This window comes from Sinocyclocheilus grahami, unplaced genomic scaffold (genome assembly GCF_001515645.1).
Source record: "Sinocyclocheilus grahami isolate Dianchi unplaced genomic scaffold, SAMN03320097.WGS_v1.1 scaffold39.1, whole genome shotgun sequence".
Classification (NCBI taxonomy): domain Eukaryota; kingdom Metazoa; phylum Chordata; class Actinopteri; order Cypriniformes; family Cyprinidae; genus Sinocyclocheilus; species Sinocyclocheilus grahami.
In genome coordinates, this window is record NW_015505218.1 from 3,445,215 (window position 1) to 3,468,979 (window position 23,765).

Sequence of the window (23,765 nt, forward strand, 5' to 3'; positions counted from 1 at the left end):
GGAATAAAACATAGAACTGACCAAATTGTAAGGCAAACAAAAGCAATATATAATGTGCAATATATTATTGGCATATATGATCTGATATCTTGGAGAGGTGTCATTATAAATGGAGGTCAGACACTTGTTGAATAAGGGTCATTGCTAAGAACATAATTTTCTGAAATGGCAACACTAAAATCCCTGTGGCACAGCTTTAAAAACAATGTTGAAGTGTCTGACGTCACATGAGTTAAGCCGCATGATGTGGCCTGCCGTGTCAAGTCCTCTTCCCATGAATCAATGTACCGGGCTGGCTGTGATTCAGGAGGTTGAAAACAATAAAACAACAATAACTGTGTCTTAAGAAAACTATTTAAAGGAGTGCAGTGCAAGGGCTTCATTAATCAAAAGACAAGGAGCAAAAGCATTGTGGGAAAGCAAGGCTTACCATGAAATCTTCATGTTCCTATTGGTTTTCTCAGGAAATGGAGAAACTAGTTTGTGTTACACTTTATTTTAAGGTGTCCTTGTTACAGTGTAATTACACATTTAAGTACCGAGTAAGATTAATTAACTACATGTACTTACTGTATGGTTAGGGTTAGGATTAGGCTTAGTGTTAGGGTTACTTGCATGTAATTATGCATAATTTATTGTTGTTACAATAGTAAATACATGTAATGTGTAACAAGGACACCTTAAAATAAAGTTTGAATTATATCCCCAGTGTCCTTCAAATTCTCCCGTTTGTGTTTCCTGAATATCTTAAGAGGATTTTATTCCATTCTGATCCTAAATGCTTTCCCTTTTTTGGTTGACCATGATGCTAAACAATGGGGTGAACCGGTGTCTATTGAACAGCTCCTTTTCACAGCCTGACAAGGACAATAAATCATGTAAAAACAGAATTCTAGTCATAACTGCTGAATTGTTCGAGTTCTATAAGTAATTAAATCCAGAACTAATTTTAGGGTTAAGCAGAAACGCGGACCCCCAACATAAACAAATGGATTGGCTCACTAACAGAAGGAAATAAGATGTGCCAACGTTCTGGTGTAATTTAGGAACATTTCTTCACCTCATCGGATTGCAGATGTTTTACATTCCACATCCCTAAAGATGGCTGATGTAAGAACATGATTTCAGGTCTGCTGCAAATGAGGCTTCACTTTGAGCAGAAAGTGACTGAGCTAGAGACAGGAAAACATGGCAGGGTAACTCAAGCATAGTGTGATCCTACCAGGAGCTGAAGTGGCCAGCAAAAATAGGAACAACAGTTGCCAAGAGACTACAACTTATGAAAAATTGTCGATGATCATATGAAGAGTTCATTTGCAAAAACCGATAACTCCATTTAAATTTTTTTTCAGAAATCACGTTTTTTTTTATTGCGCATTCCAAGTAATATCAATCAAACTACAGTTTGGTTGTTTTGATTAAGTAATAATAACTTAAACAAATACAGGTAATTTACAAAATTAAAGTTCATTGAAAGTAGTATGTTTTTTTTTTTACATATTAAAAGTTTTTTATAGCAAAAGCAGATAACTCCAGCAGTCGTTTTTTTTTTGGTGATTTCATGTTTTAGAGTAAAAAAAAAAACACTCGTTTAATCTTTGTAATCTCCTCAGATGATAAGGTAGATGCCTGACAAACGTTGTTGTTGTTGTGATCATAAACTGTATGGATGTGATTACACGGAGCTTTTCCCTGACCATTGTAACGCCGTTTCAGCTTTTATTTTCCTTTTTCGCCCTGAAGAAGATATCACTTGAGATATTCATCAAGTTCGTCGAAATTATCCATCTTCGATCACTTTTAGTCAGCTTTGACGAAACTCCTCTCAACTGGCACTTCTTTTCAAAGTGAAAGTAGCCTTGTCACCTGACCTGAATACAGCGCGCTGATTCGCTAAAATGGACTTATCGGCTTCTGTTCAAAAACAAGGGCGCTTGTCGGCTGCTGCAGTAAAACCTGAACACTCGATGCCTTGAAAGTGGACAAAACCGGCTTTTTTTTACTAAACGTGTTTAGTTAGGGTTCAGATCGCGCTATATGTGGAGAATAACGCACGGCAATCAGCGCTTTTTTTCTTTTCTTTTTTTTTAAGTGGCGTTTATCGGTTTTTGCAAATGAACTCTTCATATAATAAATTAGAAAGTTCAGAAAGTAGCCTACCCCAGATAGCAAAATGACTTCAGAGCAAATCCGTCCCGGAGTCACCACAAGCTCCAGAACGGATCCGCAAACCCAAAGTAAAAAGAAATCAAATGCAAATGCTGCATTTCTTCTCTCCAAGTTAAATTATTTGAGGTATCATTTGTGTCCATAACAGTTTAAACGGTTTAAAAATAAGATAAAAGATCTAGTTATTGGCAAAAGATATCACAACTTAATAATATGACAAAATCCATTTTTCCCACACTGATAAAAGAACTCGAGAAACCACACTCTGCATCTGAACAGTCAATAGCAAATACTTAAACTAAAAACAAAACATAATTACAGTCGCTGAATCAGAAGCGCCAGATTGTCATAGCAAAGTCGGAATTTAACCTTTTTTTATTTTTTTAGAAATAGCCTTCGTGCACAGCCAGCCCAAAAACGGTGTCAATGATTGTCTTCTGGACAACTGTCAGATCAGCAGTCTTCCCCATGATTGTGTAGCATAGTGAACCAAACTGAGAGACCATTTTGAAGGCTCAGGAAACCTTTGCAGGTGTTTTGAGTTGATTAGCTGATTGGCATGTCACCATATTCTAATTTGTTGAGATAGTGAATTGGTGCGTTTTTGTTAAATGTGAGCCAAAATCATCACAATTAAAAGAACCAAAGACTTAAACTACTTCAGTCTGTGTGCATTGAATTTATTTAATACACGAGTTTCACAATTTGATTTGAATTACTGAAATAAATGAACTTTTCCACGACATTCTAATTTATTGAGATGCACCTGTATATATTTCAGTGTTTGCACTGGAAAATATAAAATCTAATAACAGTAGTTCACCATCTCTGGAGGATATGAAACAGTGGTCGTGTTGTAGGTAAAAATTTTCTTCAGCTTTCATCATGTTAATAAATATGCTGAACCTTTCACCCTCATTGTCATTAGTATTTGCATATATAACCACATACTACAACCACATACTATGTCTAACTCTAGAAGTAGAGAGTTTCAGTGCTTCAGACTTCGTTTTTACCCCATCCCATTCTGAAGTCATCTTCCGATCATTGTAGTTGACCCAACAAAAATAGACACGATCTGTATCATTAACGTCAAATCAAAATCATCCAGCTGGAAGCACTTTAAATCAGATTTGTGGAAGTTTCTCTTCTTACGTCATTGTAATATAATGTTCCCATCCATATTTTGAATAACGGCACAAAAAATATATATATATTTTACTGTAGTACATTTGTTAGCATTTTTGAGCATTGAACTATTTCCAACAGAGCAAGAGATTATAATCTAGTGTCAAAGAAAAGAGAGAAGTTAGGTAAACTGAACTTTTAAACTTCAAATGATGATGCAATTTTATACTGTAACAATGTGTCAATCACTTTGATTTTACAGCTAAGTCAAACTTCTCCAAATGTATAGGTCAACCATGTGAACGTGGTGTTATTTGCTTCAGTTGTATCCCTGCCAATTGATCACTCATTCAAGCACTCAATGTTCAGTGATCCATTGGAAATACAGACCCAATGGACCACGTCTATAGAGTAAAAGTATGTTTTAAAAGCTCATCACATAATAATTACTCATTAACAACATCCTTTTATTACAGCAGTTTCTGGCCTGCCATCAAAGCTCTGCAGAATGATTCATGGTGCGGATTGTTGCCAGTCAGATAAGCTCAATTATGTCTGCAAGTGCTCCCTGATAAAACACAAGCTGGTATTTCATTTGAGTTGAATTAAAATAATTATGTAACAGGGGGTTGCTAGGCTTCCCCATGCACTATTACATGCACAATTTGATTTCAGTGGTATCAAAAGCATTGAATTCTACATATTATTTGTTAGTTGTTGCTTTATTGAATTATGAAAAAAACAGTGCATGTTGTACAAAACATGTTGTATATCTTCCCATATGTGACCCTGGACCATAAAACCAGTCATAACGGTCAATTTTTCGAAATTGAGATTTATACATCATCTGAAAGCTGAATAAATAAGCTTTCCATTGATGTGTGGTATTGTATGGATAGAACAATATGTATTGTTAGGATAGGACCATATTTGGCTGAGATACATCTATTTGAAAATCTGGAATCTGAGGGTGCAAAAAAAAATCAAAATATTGAGAAAATCGCCTTTAAAGTTGTCCAAATGAAGTTCTTAGCAATGCATATTACTAATCAAAAATTAAGTTTTGATATATTTACAGTAGGAAATTTACAAAATATCTTCATGGAACATGAATCTTTATTTAATATTCTAATGATTCTTGGCATAAAAGAAAAATCGATAATTTTGACCCATGCAATGTTTTTTTGGCTATTGCTAAAAATATACCCCAGCGACTTAAGACTGGTTTTGTGGTCCAGGGTCACATATGTAGCCTATATGCAAACAGCACATGTACAACACACTCTTGACTTCAGGCAGTCATACAGTAATCGAGACACCTGTCTTATGTTGCCTTTTTGGCAAACACCCTGTCAGATAATGAAAAAAAGATAAAAAGTTAAGCCACCCCCCCACAGCATGTCATTACATAAATCACACACACATACTGCTGTAGAACGAGAGTGTGGTGAATGTGTTACATGCCATAGTCGTGAGCACATTATATATACAACATTAGAGCTTACAGTGTGAATCACTGAACAAACAATGCTGGAGAATTTAATCAGAGCGAAACGGAGCAAAGAAACAGGGGGGTTAGCTGTCCATCAACGTTCTGACTAAGGCGAAGGCTTTCTTTTGGGCACATACCTGTGAGCTGTTACCATACATAGAATCAGCACTTATCACAGAAGAGGGATATAAATATTGAATTTAGAGCGTCGGGCTCATAAGGAAGCCAAGAACTTAATGCTGCGACTATGAATAGAAATCCCTTTATTAGCTGTCCTTGTACACATTCTTCTCGTTCGCAGTGCTGTAAAATGAGAGGATAAAGGGAGTTTGTTTGTAAAACATGTCATTAGAATGAGAGTCGTTCTTTTGATCATTAATGTGGTTTACTACCCATTAAAACAGACTTTTTACTGTAAGCTCACTTTGTACTAAGAGAACAACACTAAGAATGAGGAACTATGTTTGGACTCGACTTCAAAACCCAAACTGTCCCTAGATTTCATTAGCAGGCAAGTAACACTACAAGAATACAGACAGATATGGGTGTTTCTTCAATTTGAGGCACTTTTAATGTCCCAGAGGATGATTTTTATTAAAAATGTTCTCTCTAGGTATTCCTGTAGCTTTAGCTTGAACTGCAGACACCATGGTCACTGGTTCGACTCCCAGGGAATGCATGAGCTAATGAATTATATACCTTGAATGTAAAGTAAGTCACTTTGGATAAAAGCATGAATGATGTAGATTGTTATAGGAAGGTTACATCATAACTGTCTAGGTAATTTTTTTACCATGCCTTCATTGTTTATTTTGGCTACTTGCAAAGTTAAATTATATAGATAAAATAAAATATATGACAAACCATCATAAATATAACTTTAACATACTGAAACTATGATACATCTACAAAGAAATAAAAATCAACCATTTTTATTGACTCATGGAAACACTCATGAGAGCAAGTTCAGATGTGAACTTACCTGGATATTGTACTTGCTTACCAAAGAGATAACAGTGTCAATGTAGCTCACTTCAATGAAATATGTGGTATGTGAAAAGGAAAGAAAAATCAAGGTAAATATCACTTGTAGGCATTTTTTGTGTAGTTTGCATAAATTGAAAGCTGTGAAATTAAACAGAATGTTATGTTATCAAACATAATACATCATTTGAGATGCAATGGAAACAATACTGTGGTGAAATGTTCATGACAATCAGAATAAAATGGCAAAAATGACAGAATTCTCCTGTAATTCATGAATATACATTGTTGGACAAATTAAATAAACTAGTGAGAGCGTGAAAACTAAAGTTTTAAGAGTTTATTTTCTTAAAGTCTACATTGCCAAAAGTGTCCATGAAGAAACACCAGATTTTGACATCTGAAATGTGATGCATACGTTAATTCATAAAGGCATAAAGCAAACATGCAATTAATTATCTGGCCGAGCTTGACGGTTGTACGTTTTTGACAATCTCAAGAACAAAAGAGGGACATTTTGTATGTGGATTTAAGAAATGCCAATTAAACTAAAAAGGGAGAATTTCTGGTATTGTGTGACCTTAAAGGGATAGTTCACCCACAAATGTCATCGTTTACCTTGTGTCTTTCCAGACTTGTATGGCCTTGCTGCTTTTGCAAAATACAACAGAAGACATTTTGAAACATATTTGAAGTGTTTTTGTTCACACATTGAAAGTGGGGTCCAAATCATCACTGGACGTTCATTGTAAGGGGAAAAAAAAGCATCCAAAACATTTTTTTTAAACAATTCTTCTGTACTAAGAGAAGCCTGAACTCAGAAAATACACTCTGACAGTATTAGACATAAAACAGGATAAATCCTTGCTTAAGATACAAGGATGCATTTGCGCTATAAACTGTAATGAGATTTGAAGACTTCAGTGAAGCATCTGTGCCAAGGAATGGTTAATTGTGATAACTTTGAGAAAGCGATATTGCATTTGAGTCGCTGCAGCTGCTTTGTGCTTAATTATGAATTATGATCATTCTGATAGTCACCACAGAACCAATAACTCAAATGTCTCTGAAATATGCAGCTTGCCCCAGTGATAGTAATTCACTCTAACGTCTAAACATCCTTTCCATGCTCATTCAAGATGGAAGTGAACCTCAACTATGTTATCTGTAGACTGGGTTGGATCGTTCGGATGACTTCACTGCCTGAACCTGAAGATGTTCATGGTATTTGAACAGGAACATTGTTTTAACTGTGACATCACAGTCAATCTGTCATCGCTGCCAGTGTGATAATGTTCCACACACTGGGCTTATTTCACTGTGCTGCTGATTGTGTCTGCAGTCTGTGATACACCATCCTGTGACCATGGCTCTGGTCCAAAACCTAGTGAGCTGCCTATACAGCAGTTTAAGGTATCAACTTTTTCCCCTGACAGACCCTAAACCTAACCACACTGAGCCTATAAGGCTGATCGGCTTGTCAGACACCAAAAAGGCCACCTTGCACAAATCTAGCCTTTTGAAGGAGTTCACTTTAGTATGTATTACAGAAATACTATACTTAACATTCAGTTTGAAGTATTCTTTCAGTGTTTTTGCATGTTATTTACAATTAAATGAAAATGCACTATAGTTAAATGTATATGAAATCCAATTAGTTTAACTTAAAGGGATAGTTCACCCAAAAATCATTATTTATGTTGTTCCAAACCCGTAAGACCCGTTCATCTTTGGAACACAAATTAAGATATTTTTGATGAATTCTGAGAGCTCTCTGACCCTCCCATAGACAGCAATGTAATTACCACGATCAAGGTCCAGAAACATAGCAAGAAGATCTGTAAAATAATCCATGTGACATCAGGGGTTCAACCGTAATTTTACAAAGCTACGAGAATACTTTTTGTGCGAAAAAGAAAACAGAAATAACAACTTTATTCATCAATTCGTCTTGTCCGCGTCACCCTGGTGCCAGTCTCCACTGAACGTAAACAGCGTATGCTATTCTGTGTCAGCTGCGTCACGCAGATACATTGTTTTCATTCAAATCAAAGCGTAAACAACATAGAAAACGTATCCACATGGCACAGCTGACACAGAACAGCATACGCTGTTTACGTTCAGTGGATACTGTCCAAAATGGCGTGTTCATGGTTGTTGAATAAAGTAGTTATTTTTGTTTTCTTTGCATACAAAAAGTATTCTCGTAGCTTTGTAAAATTACGGTTGACCCCCTGATGTCACATGGATTATTTTACAGATATCCTTGCTATGTTTCTGGATCTTGATCGTGGTAATTACATTGCTGTCTATGGGAGGGTCAGAGAGCTCTCAGAATTCATCAAAAATATCTTAATTTGTGTTCCGAAGATGAACTTATGGGTTTAGAACGACATGAGGGTGAGTAATTAATGACAGAATTTTCTTTTTTGGGTGAACTATCCCTTTAAGAGTTCTTTTTGACTCCATCTTAATATGTAATTTCTTAATTACTTCTAATTTCATTGAAATATGCCGCTGAAAGTACAGTCAAGCATTTAAGGTGAACAAATATAGGCCTATACTTTAATGTCATTTCTGTTGAAACTTGTATGTCATAGATTTTAATTTAAAATAAAAAAATATTATTAAAATTAAATGCATATACTTTACATCTGCTTTAATATGTTTATTGAAATAAGTTAACTTATTTAATGCATGGCAAAAGATTACTAAAACAATGATTTAAAACATACTTCAAAGTAAAACTTTTAATTTGACATTATTACAAAGTGCACTTAATAAATACACTTAAAAATGTACTTAAGTGTGTTAACAGAAACAATTTAATGACCCCCCCCCAAAAAAAAATCACAATTGTGAGATATGAAGTCACAAAAACCTTTTTATTTATTTATTTATTTGATAATTAATGAAAAACAGGCTTCCTTAGGAAGTAGAAGGCAATCCCAAATTGCACTGACAACCTCAACAAAAGAATCCATTCAAAATGGAGTAAGAAGCGAGAAATGCACTTATTATTTATTCAATAATGACAAGTATTGATTAAAAATAGCCCATTCTAATTAAACATGAACTGTTGGACCCAGTATTAGAGTATTGTGTCATTAGCTTAGCATTTTGCTACTGTCAAACTATATTGAAATCAAGCCACTTTTGGCTCATTTAAGGAGTTGCTGCCCATGTACTAGTGTTCCAAACTGGTCACTAATGAGGTTCGGGATGCTGCCCTAGAAGGCAACTGCCTAGGCAGCAGAAGGTAAGTAAGTCTAAATTTTGAACAGTATTGTTTTATCATTTAAAACCTAACAAAAACCTCTTAAAACAATGTCACTGTTCTTGAAAAGTGCTTGTTCTACCTCTCTTTAAAAAATGTTACTTTTGTTATCTAATGACATGCCACTGCATGCGATATCAGAGTGACATGCTAAGGTTTGATTTGTTTTGACAAAACACGATTTTAAAAAGACAGAGCAATATTTTCCCAACATAATGTGACAGATTAAGATAAGAATGGAGGTGCTGGAAAAGGTTTACTCAGGCACTTGCAGTATGGTTGGTGGAGCATTGGTGGTCGGGTCTGGAACATATCCAACAATTATCAGTGACATCACTGGGGGGACAAGGAAAGAGAAACAGATTGTATGTGTGTTTGAGATTTAAGTGTGTTTTTACAGCTAAGACTAGAATAAACAAACCTAAAATCCATGTTTTTCATCCATAACCTAAATTACAGCTTTTAACATCCCAACAATTATCTTTTCTGCTTTATAACAGATGTATTGCTCAGTAGATGATGCAAAAAATTAAAACAACAATAATAATAATTTAATCTAATTTTCCCAGTAGAGTACAAACACTGGAACAAGGGTGACTCCCTGCAGCACACATGCAAGAATTTATTGTTCGATTGTTCAGATATCATTAAATTCATAATGACCTACATCTGTGAAGGAGTCACCAGAATTAGAACAACAGAGAAGAAACGGGGCCTTCAAAAGGAAAAGAGGTTGCCCTCGCTGTATTTAAAGGGAAATCATAACATTAATAGAAAACATAGTAAAATAGTCATTTTTGGGTTTTACAATATCTGTAGTTGTGAGGGATGTGTGGTCCATACATAAACTTTCTACAGTACAAGCTTGCAGCTGAAACAAAAAGCCTGAAACACAAAACTGAAAATTTTTAAAGAGACACTCCACTATTTTTTTACTTATATCCCCTACCATCTCACACACATACTGTTAATGTTTCTAAACACACTTAAGAACAAATTTTAAAAAGTGCACTTTGTAATAATAACAAATTAAATAGTTTCTTAAATTTTTTACATTTTAATCACTGTTTAAAAAATCTTTTGTTGTGCCTTAAAGTACAATTGATGTGTTGACTAACATACTTGTAATAAACAAGGTTGGTGCCATCCATCCAACCACCAGAGGGAGCCCTCTCCTGAATACTAGATGTCTGTTTCTTCGTTGGTAACTTCATGTTTGGTACCATATTTTAACTATGCAGTCCCTATTGCTCACTGCAAATTATTGCCAGTTCTTGCCAGCCTTAGCAAACATTTTTCATCCTGTTTTGCTGTTACTTTTGTGACCATTGTGCCTGCCTTATTTGACCACTGCCTTTTGGATTACTGTTTCTGCCTAGTCTTACCTACTATGATACTGCCTTGTGATTTGGATTTGTTGCTGAGTATTACTAAACTTCTTGCATTTGGATCATACACTGCCTCCATGTTGTCGCCTAGTCAAGTCAAGTCAAGTCACCTTTATTTATATAGCGCTTTTAACAATACAGATTGTGTCAAAGCAACTGAACAGCATTAATTAGGAAAATAGTGTGTCAATAATGCAAAATGACAATAGTAAACACTAATTTTTCAGTTAAAGACAGTTCATCATTGAATTCAGTGATGTCAACATCCAGCTCAGTTTAAATAATATCTTTGCAATCATGTCAACGATATCGCTGGAAATGAAGTGTCCCCAAATAAAGCCAGCCTATGGCTCCCTCACAGAATACCTCGCTTAACATCGATTCAGCAGAAGTCTCTCAGCTTCCAGAGTGAGCTGCTCAATGGATATCAGGAACAGCTGGTGCATCTGAGAAATGCCAACGACAGTCTCACTCAATACATCCGCTCTCTCCCCGCTCCTCAAAGCTCTCCGGGTAAGACTCGCTTTACCTGACAATTTTAATGGCTCACCAGAACTATGTTGAGGGTTTATTTGTCAATGCAAGATGTTCTTTACTAGTCAACCTGAGACTTATAACCAAGAATCTAAGCAGTGTGCTGTTGTAATGTCATTGTTAACTGGACCAGCTTTAGATTGGGCATCTGCGGTGTAGGAGAGTGACGCTCACATACAGTCTTTGTTTGACTATTTCATCTCCTACCTTTACAAAGTGTTTGAATATCCTAAGGGGGGGCAGGATATTTCTGACAAACTACTGAATGTTAAACAGGGAACTCGCACCACTGAGCACTATGCTATTGAATTCTTAACTCTTGCTGCACAGAGCGGATGGAACAACATAGCTCTCAAGGCAGTGTTTAATGTGAAGTTGCAAACAGAGCTGTCCTGTTACACCGTAGATTTGTCCCATTGGTTCTGGAATTACAGCCACAAGCCTGTTACTCTTCATATTGCACTCCATAAAGAAACCATAACCTTCTACATGGTTCCGTCATGTAAATCCTTGGTCGTTCTGGGTCACCCTTGGCTAGCTATCTACGATCCTGTTATCTCTTGGAACCAGGGAGAACTCACACAGTGGTCAACATATTGTCATTCCCAATGCTTCACTAACACCTTGTCTCTACCCTGCCTGACCACCAGCATAGAGAGCCCTGAGGTTAAGACCCAAGCTGCACTACCAGCTATCCATGCCACCTGCTCTGACCTATTCAAAAGCCATTCTAAAGCCACACAACTACTCCCTCATCGACCTTGGGACTGTGCCATTGATCTTATACCCAATATGTCCCTGCCTAAAAGCAAAGTTTATCCAATGTCACGCCTAGAGACTGTGGTCATGGAGACATAGTATAGGAAGCTTTTGCCTCGGGCTACATTCGACCTTCTTCGTCCTTGCATAGACAATCAGGGACTGAATAATGTAATGGTCAAGTAGCGGTATCCATTGCCTTTAGTCCCCTCTGCCTATACCAAGCTTGACCTTAGAAGTGCCTATAATCTGATCCGCATCCGAGAAGGAGATGAGTGGAAAACTCTTAATGTTAAAAAGTATTTTTCTGTCTTGTCTTAAATCTTGTTATGCTCTATGGGCTTAAATCTTGTTATGCTCTATGGGCTTGCTAACTCAACTTTATCAATGAGATCTTCTGCGATCTATTGAACAAGTGTGTCGTTGCCTACATCGACATCTTGATCTACTCCCCGAACCTCGAACAACACATCAAAGATCTCAATACAGTCCTGTCACAGCTACAGCAACACCAATTTTTTGTCAAGTTAGAGAAATGTGAGTTCCATATCTCTAAAACGTAATTTCTGGGATATATCATCAGTCATCAAGGAGTGGAGATGGACGATTCAAAATTTCAGGCAGTCACAGAATGGCCTCTGCACAAGATGGTTAAATAACTCCAACGATTCCTGGGATTTGCCAACTTTTACCGCCAGTTCATTCGCAACTACAGTTTGATTGCAGCCCTGTTGACTTCCCTCCTTAAGGACAAACTAGCCCAGCTAAAATGGAAACAAGAGGCAGTAAAATCATTCAAGGGTCTCAAAGCCAGTTTTACAACAGAGCCCATTTTGAAAGGTCCAGACCCCTTTCCTTAGTTGAGGAAGTGGATGCCTCAGACCGTGGGATCGGTGCAGTACTTTCACAACGTCATGGCACCCCTGGTAAACTTCATCACTGTGCATTTTTCTCACGTAAACTGACTGCTGCAGAAAGGAATTATGACATGGGCAACAAGGAGCTTCTCTCGATGAAGGCTGCACTAGAGGAGTGGTGACACTGGCTGGAAGGAGCAGTGCACAACTTTCAATCACTTTTTATCACAGACCATAAAAACCTTGAGTATTTCAAGGGCCCCAGGCAGATGAATCCCAAGCAGGCACGCTGGTCTTCATTTTTCACGCGCTTCAATTTTACTGTGACTTACCATCCAGGCAGCAAGAACCACAAGGCCAATGCACTCTCACGCAGGTATGATCCTAAACAACTTGACCAGCCTGTCATATCTATCTTACCACCATCTGTAGTCATCGCTCAGATCAGTTGGGATATCATGGAGGAAATCTAAAGAGGACAGCAGGATGATCCACCTCCACCAGAATGTCCACCCAATTCGACAATACGTTCCTCAAGCCTTTACAGTGGGTCTACACCTCGCTAAGTTCTGGACACCCTGGGATTCACCGAACTACGACTTTGGTACGCAATGCATTCTGGTGGCTGAACTTGAACCAGGATATCATTAACTAAGTTAAAGCTTGCTCTGTCTGTGCACAGTCTAAAACTCCTTGTGAACTACCTGCCGGTCTGCTCCAACCCTTACCAATCCCTCACCGTCCTTGGTCACACTTGTCGACTGACTTTATCACTGACCTACCCAACTCTAACGGCTATACTACTATCCTGGTTATCATAGATCGTTTCTTTAAAACTTGCAGACTGATACCACTCAAGGGTTTGCCCACGGCCATGGAAACTGCTCTCTAACTATTTCAGCATGTATTTAGAATTTATGGAATTCCAGAGGACATAGTGTCTGACCGGGGTCCTCGGTTTACCTTAAGGGTATGGCAGGCATTCTGCAAGCAGTTGGACATCAATGTCAGCCTCACCTCTGGATACCACCTCGAGTCTAATGGCCAGGTGGAGAGACTCAATCAAGAAATTGGATGTTACCTCAGAACTTATTGTAGTAAAGAACAGGACAAATGGAGTGACTTCCTCCCATGGGCCGAATATGCTCAAAACTCCCTTACCCATTCATCCACTGGTCTAACCCCTTTTCAGTGTGTTCTAGGCTACCAGCCCTCCATGTTTCCCTGGTCTGGTGAACCCTCCATGGTGCTGGCGGTGGACGACTGGATCAAGCGCAGTGAACGGGTGTGTTCCTACTACGACTGCCGAGTAGGAAGCTCACCTCGAGGTATGTAGGTCCTTTCAAGATTCTGAAACAAAATCAACCCTGTTACATACCGCCTTGAGCTTCCTACTAATTATGGCATCTCTCCCTCATTTCATGTCTCCCTCCTGAAACCAGTCCACCCCGCATCTGACCCCGGCACCTCGATCCCTGAGCCTCCTCCTCCCTTGGAGATTGATTGCACACCTACTTACTCGGTTAACAAGATCCTGGATTCATGCCGTAGAGGGGGTCAGTTGCAATATCTGGTGGACTGGGAGGGCTACAGACCAGAGGAGAGATCTTGGGTGGCATCGAGGGATATACTGGACCCATTGCTGATCCAGGAGTTTCACCAACGGCACCCTGACCGTCCAGCACCACGTCCCAGGGTTCGACCCAAGAGAAGAACACCTGGAGGTGTTCGTAGAGGGGGGGGGATTCTGTAACAAATGGGGCTGGTAGCCATCTATCCAACCACCAGAGGGAGCCCTCTCCCGAATGCTAGCTGTCTGTATCTTCGTTGGTAAATTCCTCTTTGGTACCATATTTTAACCATGCAGTCCCTATTGCTCACTGCGAAGTATTGCCAGTTCTCACTGCCTTAGCAAGCGTTTTTCAACCTATTTTGCTCTACTGTTGGGACCATTGTGCCTGCCTTATTTGACCACTGCCTTTTGGATTACTGTTTCTGCCTAGTTTGCCTTGTTGGACTGTCTTCATGTTTAATGAATACCTGCCTGTCTTACCTACTACGATACTGCCTTGTGATTTGGATTTGTTATTGAGTATTCTTAAACTTCGTACACTGCCTCCATGTCATCGCCTATAGCTCCCTTACATGTAAAGTACTCAATATTATACCTCAAGCGTGTGGTGGAAATGTTATGCCCCTTACCATACTGTGTGTCCAGCCGGAGCAAAGAGACAAAAACATTAAAACCCATTATAAACGAGGCATTTGTTGCATCCAGTGAGGACATAATTACGGATTATAATGACTTATACTGTCTTTTTACGCGTTGCGTTGCGTTGCATCGCGCCGCGTAAACATAAAGCCATGTCTGCATTTGTGATTGGAGAAATTACAAAAAACAAGTGCTACTCTACACTGCCCAAAACTCGAGTTTGAATTATCAGTGGCAAATTCTTTAAATATAAAGAAGACTCTAAGTGTTCTGGAACAGTGTTGTAAATACAACTTAACCACTGATTTCTAGTCGTGTCCTCTTTTGGAAGGCCAAACAAAGTAGTTTCGCTTTCACAATGAAACACAGCGTCACACACGGCGGGCTAGAGTGAACGGCGGCGGCCTAGAGTGAGCGGAGGCCAGCGGCTAGAGTGAGGAACGGCCGGCGAGCTGAGTGAGCGGAGGCCAGTGGGCTTGAGAACGGCGCGGCCGGCAGGCTTGCAGCAACCACATGTGACGACCCCGGCCTGGACTCAGCTTCGTCCACAGTGAAAGCCGATTCGGCGATTCACAGCGCGAAGTTGATGTATTTCCTCAGCGACCAGCACAGATCAGCTCTAGGCATGATGAAGCGGATATAGTCCTCTTTTAGAAGGCCAAACAAAGTAGTTTCGCTTTCACAACGAAACACAGCGTCTCCACGGCATGGCGGCGGTGGCAACAATAACTACAGCAAGAATAAAAGTTACACCTTCTTTCTTTGCGTGAACATTTGGGCGGCATTATGCAAATCTTCCCACATTGTGATGTAGACATGTGGGGGCGTGTTAGAACGAGCCGTTTTAGGTAGGCGTGGTTGACTCTCAACTTTTATAAAGAATATCTCTTTGGATTTGAGACTTTAGTCTTTGTAACTTTACAGATCTTCTTTATACACCAAGAGCTTGTAACACTTCAAAGAGAAAGGAAAAATTGAAATCGCATCATATGACCCTTTTAACTGTAGTGTGTTATTTGACGTTTAAAGTTAATACTGTATATTTAAATATATTGAATTGCAACTTTATAATTACAAATGTGTAATTATTAATATATTTAAATACATGACATACAAGTCTCAATAGAAATTATATTAAAATATATTTTATTTTACCATAAACGCTTGTCAGTACATCTGACAATTATGCAATGGCATTGCTCCATGTTGAGCAATGTCAATCAGTTTCCAAATTAACTAATTGTCTAAATTAATTAAGTTTAGAGGTCAGAGTTGATAGTTTGTTTATACAAAGTTGATCATTGGAGAAAAAAATTTAATTCTCCAAGCCTGCATGATGCTTTATTAAGTATGGCAATGCAGGCTGAACTCATCCGTGTTCAAGGGCATCTAAATAGATTCCTGCAATGGAATCCATGTCAAGTAATTCAGCAGTGATCTGGCAATGGTCGGATCATTCGATACACCTTATCAAAAATGTCTGTCTCATTCACTTACTGCTACACAGAGCATTTTAAAATCTACTTTAAAAACTATGAGAGGAAGAAAAGCATGACTATTAAGGCATGTCTGTTAATCAAGGTTCCCATGGGAAGGTCTGGTATATATGAAGGGAATTTGAACTCGGCAGTTGCAATCTGAAGTAATATATTTGTAATTACTTCAAATAAATCATAACAAATTAATTTGTTCATTTGTTCAAATTCAAATTCATTTGAAAATTTAGTAGAGGAATAAAACAAAACAGGATAGCCTTTAAACATGAATGACATTTTCAAGCCCATATTTGGGAATCTAAAAGTTAAAACGCACTATAACTGCAAACATTTAAAGATGAACCTCAGGTAAATAAACTAGATAATTTTTTAAGCTAATGTGAATGGTGTTTGCCTCTGCACAATTTTAGATTATTATTAAGGTATTCTTACAGGTACTCACAGATATTACAATTCTGGCTTATACCAATAAGCAGATAATTATTTTCATGGCTTATAACAAAAACATAGCCAAAATTAAAATTTTGTATTTTGTATAAATACATATTTTGTAATAATATTTTGTATAAATATAAAAAAATAACACTTTGTAACACTTAAAAGTAGCATTTGTAGCATCACACCATTATGATACCATTATAAGTCCATTTTTCAGTACATTATGAAAAATCGATATTCATTTTGAGATCTGCTAAAGATTATTGTTAGCATTTATAAAGATTAACTTTATGTAACCTTCAGTTAAATGAGGCAAAGAAAACCAATCAATCAATCAATAAATTAAAAATAAAAATTAGTTTGGTACGATGTACTTACTCTGTTCATGTATGTTGCATAACTTCATTATACTTTATTTTGTGCCATTGTTACAGTGTAAGTACTGAGTAATAGTAATTAACGATAAGTACTTACTATAGAGTTATGATTTAGTTTAGGCTTAGTTTCTTGTAATTTTGCATAAGTTACTGTTATTACTACAGTAAGTAACATGTATAATGAGGACAATGTAAAATAAAGTGTTTCCCCAAATAATTTGTTGTTATTGAGGTGGGAGACAGGTAAGGTTAGGGGCAAGTTTTTGTGGTATGGTTAGGTTTAAGGGTGGGTTGGGTCAACAGTGTAATTACAGATGTCAAGTCACATTTATTTATAAAGTGCTTAATAAAACACAAATGGTACTTACTATAGAGTTATGATTTAGTTTAGGCTTAGTTTCTTGTAATTTTGCATAAGTTACTGTTATTACTACAGTAAGTAACATGTATAATGAGGACACTGTAAAATAAAGTGTTTCCCCAAATAATTTGTTGTTATTGAGGTGGGAGACAGGTAAGGTTAGGGGCAAGTTTTTGTGGTATGGTTAGGTTTAAGGGTGGGTTGGGTCAACAGTGTAATTACAGATGTCAAGTCACATTTATTTATAAAGTGCTTAATAAAACACAAATGTTTCGAAGCAGCTTTACAGGCATAAAAAGGTCTCTGTCACTGTACACTTTTGTACCTTATTTACCCCTAAATGGTGCATATTAGTACCAAAATATTAGTACCTTTTAAAAGGGTACCACCACAGTAACAGCTTTTGTTTTGTACCATTTTTCTGAGAGGGAATGATGCAAACAGAGATCAATTCTTATATAACGCAAAAAAACAACAACAATTGTGTCATTGTTCAGCTGGGGTCAGATCAGTGTTGATTCAGTTCCATTCAATGACTGTGTAAATATCATCAATTAAAGTAGTTCAATTCAGCTGTAAAGCAGCCTTGTAGAAAACAGTGATGTCATCATCCAGCTCAGTCCAGTTCTCATCCAATAGTGTCAGTACAGTCACTTCAATAATATTGCTGAATATTAACAGTCCCCGACTACGCAAGCCAGAGGCAACAGTGGCAAAGAACCCAAACTCCACTGGTGACAGAAATGGAGAAAACAGCAAAATACAAAAATAATTACAGGCGTAATTAAATGCAGGTATTTTTTTAAATATAGGTCCAATGTTATGTATGTACACAATAAGTGATTGTATGAAATTATTAATTTTAATGTTATTACATAGCAGTTAAAGACACTGGGGGACCAAAATAAGCAAAGATAAAGTGAATCCAAAACTTTACGTTAAGGTGTCCCTGTTACAGTGTAATTACATAAATAGATAGTGAGGAATATTAATTGTACTTACTATAGAGTCAGGGCTAGGATTAGTTGCTTGTAATTATGTATAATTTAGTATTATTTCTTATAAGTACATGTACACTGTAAAATAAAGTATTAGCAAAACTCTAATATCGGCCATTAACCGATATTTTACCAATAGACAGAATCATTGCTAGGGTGTTCGGAGTGGTACTGGCCCAAGTTAAATGAACTCACCCCCAAGATATCCTGGTCTAGATATGACTCATTCAATGTAGGTCAGTGGGATTTTTTTTCACCGTTTCTTTATCTGCCAGATGAAAAAAAAAACGTTGAGGAAAAGTCTCATCACTTACAAGAACACACTTCTTCTAAACAAGCTGCACAGTTTGAGGTATCATTCATGTTCACAGCACAAAGTGGATAGCAATAGTAATGCATGCCATACAGCTGACATTTTTACAGCTGACACCATGTCTCATTGGTCAATCAAACGGATAGTCCCACCCCCAACGCAAACCACTGGTTGAGTCAGTTGCTGCGTCAGGCTAGATTGGATGCTCAAACAATTAATCGATGTCATCTATAGTAGCAATGACATCAGATTGCATGATAATGACATGGCCAAGGTACACAAGCTAAGCAGGCCATGACTTAATATTTAGAGAAAGAATAAGAGAAGGTCAAATCTGGTTATTCAGTGCGGGAGAATAAAACCACTGCCAAGGAAGTTTCAGATAAACAAAAGCCTAATATGTTTTCAATTTACATAGGATAAACTAAAAGAATACCATGTTGCATACTGGCACTCGTGAACTCTTGCGGGGTTTACTGGTGTGCGTCAGAGTGGACGCCCCCATCTTCAACTACACTTTTGGTCTCACCGTGAAGTGCTTACACCATGTTCTATGTTTACAGCTTGACAAGCTCTGTTTGCAGAAAGCACTGTGAATGGCAGAATTGAAACGTTGTGTTTATGTAAACAGCATGACAAGAGTTGGACCGGACCATACGTCTGCTGCTGCCACACAGATGACGAGACGGGCTTTCTGGGATATGTCCTCACAATACGCCTCACTGCTGCCCAGCTAGTTGAGACTGTTTGTCTTGTGTGTCAGTGTGTGTGTATTTTGCTCTAGTGCTGTTCCCTTCCCCCAGAGGATACTGTGAGCTTCATTCTTGGCAGATTTTGACCTCATGCGACAACAAACTGTACATTATTTATATGTTTTTAAGTGCCGTGCGTTCTTGAAATGTATATGAGGTGTTCTGCACATTGTGCATGTGGCATGAAAATAGCAGGTGTTGTTGGCGCAGGTGTGGCACACGAATCCAACTTTATGGGCCGTGACCTGCGCTGTGATTCAAGTGGGCAAAAATATTATTGCAGTAATTAATAAATGACTTTCTTCTGTTAGTCTGCTGGTATTTCCATAGTGACCTCATGTTTGTTTTCAAGAGACACTGACATCAGCTTGCAACAGACATTACACTGGAGCATCTGCCATAAAAACACACAAGCCATTAATCAGCATAATGAAAAGCCGGATCATTGAAGCAATGAGGAAACGCAGTTAGAAATACAAATGTGCGAACCGTTTTGTAGCAACACAGGAACAATTAAAGAAGACAAATTATTAGAATAGTCTTTCAACTGTAGCTTTATGAATCACTGTGAATTTTGAAGAAAATTCTAGATGAGTTGTGGCTGGTTGCCATGCGGTTGCTAGGGTGTTCTGAATGGTTGTATACAGGCCTCTCAAAAGAGGGGGTCTCTTGAAATCCCTAATCTACAGACAAATGTAATATTGTTACTTGTATGTAATTGGGTCAAACATGTACAGTGTCTATAATAAAGAAAATGACAAATCATTTCATGATCTATTTTAAAACAAGTTCTTTATATTCATATTGGTTTTGAAAAACTTTTATATCATAGACAGCGTTCAAATTTATTGACTCTAAAATGTCATGTGGTGTAACCATAAAGTAAAAAAAGTACTTTTTTTTTACATAACATAAATTATGAATTCATAAATATCAGTACATTTTTTGGGGAGTTTACTATACAGGTGCATTTCAATAAATTAGAATTTCGTGGAAAAGTTCATTTATTTCAGTAATTCAACTCAAATTGTGAAACTCATGTATTAAATAAATTAAATGCACACAGACTGAAGTAGTTTAAGTCTTTGGTTCTTTTAATTGTGATGATTTTGGCTCACATTTAACAAAAACCCACCAATTCACTATCTCAACAAATTAAAATATGGTGACATGCCAATCAGCTAATCAACTCAAAACACCTGCAAAGGTTTCCTGAGCCTTCAAAATGGTCTCTCAGTTTGGTTCACTAGGCTACACAATCATGGGGAAGACTGCTGATCTGACAGTTGTCCAGAAGACAATCATTGACACCCTTCACAAGGAGGGTAAGCCACAAACATTCATTGCCAAAGAAGCTGGCTGTTCACAGAGTGCTGTATCCAAGCATGTTAACAGAAAGTTGAGTGGAAGGAAAAAGTGTGGAAGAAAAAGATACACAACCAACCGAGAGAACTGCAGCCTTATGAGGATTGTCAAGCAAAATCGATTCAAGAATTTGAGTGAACTTCACAAGGAATGGACTGAGGCTGGGGTCAAGGCATCAAGAGCCACCACACACAGACGTGTCAAGGAATTTGGCTACAGTTGTCGTATTCCTCTTGTTAAGCCACTCCTGAACCACAGACAACGTCAGAGGCATCTTACTTGGGCTAAGGAGAAGAACTGGACTGTTGCCCAGTGGTCCAAAGTCCTCTTTTCAGATGAGAGCAAGTTTTGTATTTCATTTGGAAACCAAGGCCCTAGAGTCTGGAGGAAGGGTGGAGAAGCACATAGCCCAAGTTTTGAATTTCATTTGGAAACCAAGGTCCTAGAGTCTGAAGGAAGGGTGGAGAAGCTCATAGCCCAAGTTTCAAGTCCAGTGTTAAGTTTCCACAGTCTGTGATGATTTGGGGTGCAATGTCATCTGCTGGTGTTGGTCCATTGTGTTTTTTGAAAACCAACGTCACTGCACCCGTTTACCAAGAAATTTTGGAGCACTTCATGCTTCCTTCTGCTGACCAGCTTTTTGAAGATGCTGATTTTCATTTTCCAGCAGGATTTGGCACCTGCTCAATGACCATGGTGTTGGTGTGCTTGACTGGCCAACAAACTCACCAGACCTGAACCCCATAGAGAATCTGTGGGGTATTGTCAAGAGGAAAATGAGAAACAAGAGACCAAAAAATGCAGATGAGCTGAAGGCCACTGTCAAAGAAACCTGGGCTTCCATACCACCTCAGCAGTGCCACAAACTGATCACCTCCATGCCACGCCGAATTGAGGCAGTAATTAAAGCAAAAGGAGCCCCTACCAAGTATTGAGTACATGTACAGTAAATGAACATACTTTCCAGAAGGCCAACAATTCACTAAAAATGTTTTTTTTATTGGTCTTATGAAGTATTTTAATTTGTTGAGATAATGAATTGGTGGGTTTTTGTTAAATGTGAGCCAAAATCATCACAATTAAAAGAACCAAAGACTTAAACTACTTCAGTCTGTGTGCATTGAATTTATTTAATACACGATTTTCACAATTTGAGTTGAATTACTGAAATAAATGAACTTTTCCACGACATTCTAATTTATTGAGATGCACCTGTACATATTTGCAAAAATCATCAATAAAATCTAACATGAACAGTCACATAAATGTTGTTTCATATGCTCAAATAGCATTCATTTTTGGTAACACTTTATTTTAAGGACAAATTCTAAGCTTTGGTTTCATGGGCGAAACTGAGCATCATATCTTTGACCCAATTATCCAAAACTCACATTTGCATGAAAAATGGCACAGTAATTCACAGTTGTGTGGTCTTTATAGCTTTATAAACACAAATATAATGAACTGCTGTCATTTTCTCCCAGTCATGTTCTATGTAACCCCTCTGACGCCAGCCTCATACAATAACATTAAACAAACAGAGCGCAAAACAGGAATATGGTGACAGCGATCTCGTTCATCACTCAAGTGTGTTTAAATTTGCTTTTCATTCCTGCAGGGAAAATATTCATAAGTCACATTCGAATCTCCAGAGAAAATAAACTGGGCCGCATGACTCATTGCCTCTTTCACACTAGCATGTATGTTAAGGGTACGGGCTTTTTCCTGCAAGCTGACCTGTTGCTGCGTTCTTATCTGCGGCTCTCCAGTCAGCCTCACTATTGCTGTCAGAACAACACTGAACTAGAGTAAAGGCTACACTGAAAGGCAGCGACTCAGATGGAGCAGAGATGATGGAGATATCTTAAAGCTTGCTGAATTTACAGAATGCTTCATGACTTTTTGGGAATCCGTGTTCTGAGCTGGCACTGTTACCACTCACACATGTACCATAAGCTTTCATGTGCTAGACATTAAATAGATGTGTCACATCTGCAGAGTACATTTATTTAAATCTATTATGCCTGAGATGGAACCGGCTGGTCAGTCAGTAATAATGACTGATATATTACATGTTTCTGAATGCACAAGAGCATTGCAGACGGATGGTGTGCAAGCCTTCCACTAAAACTCCCATTGCACTGCCTTAAATGGGAATCACATAGAAACAAGCCATGTTTTCTGTGTGGTTCTGATTAATACCAGATTCGACTGCGCTGGCTCTCATCCAGTTCCCACCCAGGGACAGGCCGATTTCTTTTTCTTACACTGTTGAACACACATTAGAGTATGATCTGTTCCCCTATTTTAGACACATCTTTTTTCTTTTATAAATGCCTTTTCTCTGAGTCTTGACTAAATAGGCCAAATAGTTCAAATGGGAGTTGGACCACTATATGCAAAGCACTTTGCTGCAATAAACTTTGCTCCGTGCAAGGCAAACTTTATGGGGGAGTTCACAAAATGCTTTCTTTAGTTTGTGAAAAGTTAGGTTACTTCCATACACAAATCTGCATGATGGAAGGTGTGAGCGTGACAGTTAAAGTCTGAGAAAGTCTGAACTCATTTTGTGTATTAGAATATGCATAAACGTATATATAAAGAATAAAAAAATATTAACTTGAGAAATAATAATTGTTTGTCATGCATGTATATACAAATGCATTCAAATATTTATTTGGGTATAATCTTAATATATGCTTAAATTATTATTTTTTAATCCTACAATTATTAAAAACAAGGACAATTATGGTTCATGTGATACATTTCATGTTTATTATGTACATTTTTATGTGCTTACAACACTTACAAATACATACTCTGTAAAAGACAGAAAATTATTTATTAGAAAAAAATAGCATTTTG